The following is a 5,719-nucleotide window of genomic DNA, read 5'->3' as shown; positions in this document are numbered from 1 at the left end:
GAAGAGTTAGAAAAGGGTGAAAAACTGTTTGTAGATGGATCCTCCAGGGTGGTAGAAGGAAAGAGGAAATCAGGGTATGCAATTGTGGGGGGTCCAGATTTACAAACAATAGAAGCCGGCCCCCTAAAAAAGTCCTGGTCCGCACAGGCATGTGAGCTATATGCTATATTGAGGGCCTTGCAATTACTTAAGGATAAAGAGGGGACGATATATACAGATTCCAAATATGGATTTGGGGTAGTACACACTTTCGGGAAATTATGGGAAGAAAGAGGTTTGATTAACTCACAGGGGAGAGATCTGATACATCAAAAGTTGATAGTGGAAATATTACGTGCCTTGAGAGGACCTAGGAGAGTGGCTGTTGTCCATCTTAAGGGGCATCAAAAAGGGTTAGATTTTAAAAGTAGAGGAAATAATGCAGCAGACCGGGAGGCAAAACAAGCAGCAATGAGAGAAATGGTTCTAAAACAAATGGAAGGGTTAAAAGATAATGGAAAATGTGATGAGATTACCACAAACCCGGTTTTCACAAATGAGGAAAAAGAAAAACTAAGAAAAATGGGGGTAAAAGAAGAGCTAGGAAAATGGATATTGGGGGATGGACGGGAAGTTCTGCCTAAGGCAGTTGCACAACGCATGCTATACAAAATACACCAGAAAACACATTGGGGAGCACAGGGGCTAGTGGATCATTTTGCCACCAATTATATGAGTATTGGACTCCATGATATGGCTAAACACATTACGAAGGGATGTCCTACTTGTTTGCGAGTAAACCGGAACAACCTGAGGAAGCTACCCTATGGGGGAAGACCATTAGCAAAAAGACCCTTTTCGAACCTACAAATAGATTTCACTGAGTTACCAAAGGTGGGAAGAATTAAATATCTCCTGGTGATAGTAGATCACTTAACTCATTATGTGGAAGCTTTTCCAACTGTGCGAGAAACAGCGCAAACGGTGGTAAAAGTACTGCTGGAGGAGATAGTCCCCAGGTATGGCGTACCAGAGACTATCGATTCTGATAAAGGTCCACATTTCACATCAGGAATAATGCAAGAATTGGCAAAGTCACTAGGGATAAGGTGGGAACACCATACTCCCTGGCACCCCCAAAGTTCCGGCAGAGTAGAAAGAATGAATGGGGAAATAAAAAAACAACTTACTAAATTGGTACTAGAAACCAAGCTATCATGGGTAAAATGTATTCCACTAGCCTTATTAAATATCTGAACCCAACCGCGGGCGGATGTGGGATTATCTCCTTTTGAGATGCTCTATGGTATGCCATACAATTTAGAAGGGGTACAGGCTAACCCAAATATAGGTGATCAATGCATCAATAAGTATTTAACAACTTTGATGAAATTTAGAAAGCAATTGGGAGAAAAAGGAATCTGGGCTCAGAGACCACCGCTAGATCTTGTATTACATCAGGTACAGCCTGGAGACTGGGTATTGATCCGAAGTTGGAAGGAAAATCCGGTAACACCTAAATGGGAAGGACCTTATTTGGTGCTACTTACAACTGATACAGCTGTGCGCACCACGGAGAAGGGATGGACACATGCTAGCCGAATAAAAGGACCAGTGGACCCTTCTAAATTCACTCAAGACTCTGGGTGGGAGGTAAAGGGTACGGCGGGTGACCTGAAACTAACTCTGAAGAGAAAACAGCCTTGAAGTTAAATAAACTCTGGGGACATTTGGGTGAAAGATAATTGGATATTGCAAAAGGAACTACTAGGACATTCAGAAGCACCCGGGTACTGCAAATATTTAGAAGATTGGGCTCAACAACCTTATTATCGACGCATTAGGTTGGAATATAGGTCTAAATTGTGGAATGGGGAGGGGCATGTAAACAGCAAAGAGGTACGGGTGAAGTGCAGTTGGCTAGACTGTCCCTGTTATCCTTTCGTATGTATTTCTTGCAAGATCTGTAAAGAAGTGTGGTGGATTCACTGCCAGAGAGGGAGGGTTCCCCGAAGTGTATGCCCACCCTGTTGGGGAAAGCAGCGGAATCTAACCGACCGGGTTTTAAAATATACTCTAAAGGAGTCAATCCAGACTTTTACTGTTATCACCCTAATGAGCCCTTCGTTCCGTTTGCTGTCAATATTTTGAGGGTCGGGTGCCGGAAGGACGTGAAAGAGCTCAGGTGTTGTATCCCACCGATAAAGCAAAAAATTGGGAGTCAAAAAGACGAAAGTGGGAGAGAGGAGTTGAACCCATCCCTGAAGAATATTCTTGCTGCCGAGAAGATGGGTTACCCCGTAGCTCGACGCAACCGAGTTGACGGGCGAGGCAGAGGAATAATTCATGGGGAGGGGCGACTCCTACGCGGCACCAGAAATAGAAACCACAATCTGACGATAACGGAATTGGGCGAAGGGAATAACAGAGGGGAGATGACAGGGCAAAGAATTAAGAAAATAAACCATTCTGGCAGTGAGCACTACCACTTTTCCAGGTGAGATTGGAATGTATAGATAATGCTAATAGTATCAGGGGCAAAGGCCAATGTATCACATGAACCCTTCAAATAGTCTCTCATCAAGTGGGAAAACATTCTAACGCTTACATTCGGACCTTGCATGTTTAACAGACTAATTGCTATTGTGAAAGGGAGACTAGAGGCAGCCCACCTAATGGTTATAAGAGCGAGATATAAACCATTGGCAGAAGGAGGAATAGAGGAACATTTAGAGCTTAGTAAAAGAAAATTAGCTAGGTTCAACGGACAAAAAGATTGATAAAGAGAAATGGGGGATTGTGATAGAGTGGTGGCCCTTCTTTTTGCCCGTTGAATGTATAATTGCATTGTAGAGCAAAAGTCTGGAAATGTACTGTGCAGGAACTGGTTACTCAAGCATGATCAGCTGAGAACTAACTTCTTAAGCAATACTGACCACAGATGCCTTATTATAGAACTGCCTTTTTAAGCAATATTAACCACAGAAGCCTTTTTGAGCAATATTGTAGAACATAGGTCGAATAAGCCAAAGGGACGCAAGCGAGGAAGACGACGAGCCTTCATCAAACGACCACCAGGAGGCAGATAAAGACCCCCTAGCAACAAGAAGAACATGCGCAGATTCACCACAGATTCACCGGAAGGATGACCTAAAACCTGGAAAAGGAGTTGCTTAAAAAGGAAAGCGGGACTCGGGTTCGGGTTGTGGCAGTTGGTGGAGTGGTAACTCCCATGTCGCCCAGCGCTGTGCTTTGCTTTCTTATCCTCAATTAAACAATTGTGTGATTGGCATTATGACCTATTGTGTTCATTTCATAACAGGCGCGGCTGCCGAGGCAGCGGAGGATGCAGGGTCCCCCCGTGCTGGGGCTGGCTCTGCCCGGCCCAGGGGCTGCACTGTCAGCCCAGAGCCACCTGGGGATCGCCCGGGACCGCCAGGGCTGGCAGGGAAACCGGCACTGGGGGGAGCAGAAACGGGCAATGCGAGAGCTGGGGATGCTCCAGAAGCCTGGACATGTTGGCAGCATGGACAGGGTGGACCCTTGGATACCCCAGGACTCTGAAACAGGGACCCCAGACAATGCTGACCCCTGGGATGCCTATGATGCCAAAGTGGTGAGCCCAGAGAAGGGGAACCTGTGGGATTGCCAGGAGCCCCAGCAGCCCAGAGAGGGGAACACCAATACAAACCTGACCCGCAGCAACCCAGACAGGGGGGCCTCCAGGAGCCCGAAGTGGAGAGACCAGAGAGGGGAAACTGAGGGTTGGGTATTTTTGCTGCATCTTGGTAATTTGTGCATTTTGAGGGACTGAATCTTGGTGTTTTGGGGGTTTACATGGGCACCAAATTCCCAGTGACTTCTAGAGTGTGAAGGTGCAGGGGCCCAACACTGGAACTGTAATACCTCAGGGCAAAGGTGACCAGAGTCAGAGAGAGACACCCCTCTGAGGACAATGGTCTCACCATCAGCATTTGCAGGCTCATGTTAATGCAGCAGCCTTCATTGGTATCACCCAGTCCAGCTGCCCTTTTTTCCTTATATGTACTCCCCTTAGAATGTTCTCCCCTCTCTTGTCCCCCATTGGTCCCGGTTTACTGCAATGCTCCGCCCCTGTTACCTCATTGGTTCCCCAGTGGGCTGCCCCTCCTCTGCACCACCTGTGCTCAGTTCCCATTGGCCCTTGGCCCTCAGACCCGCCCCTTTCCCCCCTTATCAAACCCTGTGTCCTCAGCCCCATTTTGTCTCTGTGCCTGGACCCTCTACATTGCAATAAACTGTGTTTGGAGCTGTGCACACAGACCCATCTCTGGTCTTGTCCATCAGCAGGTTAAGCAAGCGTGCCCTGGGCTGTGGGAGTGCAGGTTGCTCACAGGGGCTCGTTGTGGATGTGCTGCAGCACTAGAGATGGACTTGGGCAGGAGGAACCACCTAATCCAATGTGCTCACACATTGTATTTTTCCCCAAACAGGATTTCTCATTCCCAAACCTTGGCCGGATGGAGGAGGAGGCTGTGAGGAAGAGGAAGAAGCCCTGGAACATGCAGGCAGGTGAGGAGGAAGTCAGTGCCCCTTTCCCTTTCTCATCTGCTCCATCTCCCAGCCCAGCATGGCCCCTGGCTGCAGGACAACCCCACTTCTGACATAGTCCTGCCAGGAATGGACTGGGGGGATCTCCTGCCCCTCCCTCTGGAATGGAGGCAAATTCCATCCTCTCCTTGTCCTTCCTGCCCCAGAAAAGGAGCTGAGGATGGAGAGCAGGGAGGAAAAATCCCCACAGAAGAACCCCATGGAAGAGGCTGTTCTGAGCAGCTCGACGGCACAGGAATCCAACAGAGAGGAAAAGCCCCAGAGATCCCACAGGACCAGGGGCTCCAAACCCAGCCCAGGTTGCTCTGAGGTGGACAGACCCACCCTGTGCCAGGAAGGTGGACAGAGCTTCAGGCAGAGCTGGTGGCCCATGAGCAGCTTCATGATGGGGAGAAGTCCTACAGGTGTTTGGAGTGTGGGAAGAGCTTCAGGAAGAGCAGCACCCTGATCCGCCACCAGAGGATCCACACTGGGGAATGGGCCTACGAGTGTGGGGAGTGTGGGAAGGGCTTCAGGTGCGGCTCTGAGCTCATCATCCACCAACGCATCCACACTGGGGAGAGACCCTGTGAATGTCCCCAGTGTTGGAAGAGGTTTCACACCAGTTCCAATCTCCTCCTTCGCGAGCGTGTTATAAATGAGCACAACAGGCTATCGGAGCCAATTAAAAGCCAATTTATTATTACAGAAAAGAGAAAGCAAAATGCAGCGCTGGGCGGCAGGGGAGTCCTCGCTCCACCAACTACCGCGCTGAGGGTCGTTCCGTTCTCCTTTTATGCCCCCATCCTTCCTCCTTCCGGTGTCTCTCTCCGCGCATGTTCGCCTTGCTGCCAGGGGGTCTTCTCCTGCCTTCTGGTGGTCGTTGATGAAGTCCTTGAGCCTAAGACTTGGAACAACTTGTGGTTGATTAGCTCAACAGTGTTTGTCTTTTGCGGTTTCTCAAGTTCGTAAGCTAGTTATCACATTCTAACTGGCAGTTACTTATTTACACTATATTCCCCCCCTGTTTCTAGTGAACAACAAGGTCATGTTCCCCTCACAGTTATCACATTCCAACTGACAGTTACTTATTTACAATATATTCCCTCCTGTTTTTAGTGAACAAAAAGGTCGTATTCCCATCACAATCCCCCCTTCTTCTATTTTACTC

At 48.4% G+C, this 5,719-nt stretch overlaps 1 long non-coding RNA gene across 1 annotated transcript; it reads left to right on the top strand.

Moving 5' to 3' along the window:
* The first annotated feature begins 3,562 nt into the window (after positions 1 to 3,562).
* LOC135292875 (uncharacterized) lies at positions 3,563 to 5,071 on the top strand. Its single transcript, XR_010355038.1, has 3 exons — positions 3,563 to 4,308; positions 4,452 to 4,530; positions 4,716 to 5,071. It is a non-coding gene; the product is annotated as an uncharacterized LOC135292875 (long non-coding RNA).
* The last annotated feature ends 648 nt before the right edge of the window (positions 5,072 to 5,719 follow it).

Source organism: Passer domesticus, unplaced genomic scaffold (genome assembly GCF_036417665.1).
Source record: "Passer domesticus isolate bPasDom1 unplaced genomic scaffold, bPasDom1.hap1 HAP1_SCAFFOLD_55, whole genome shotgun sequence".
NCBI lineage: Eukaryota > Metazoa > Chordata > Aves > Passeriformes > Passeridae > Passer > Passer domesticus.
This window is presented reverse-complemented; position numbering and strand designations above follow the sequence as displayed.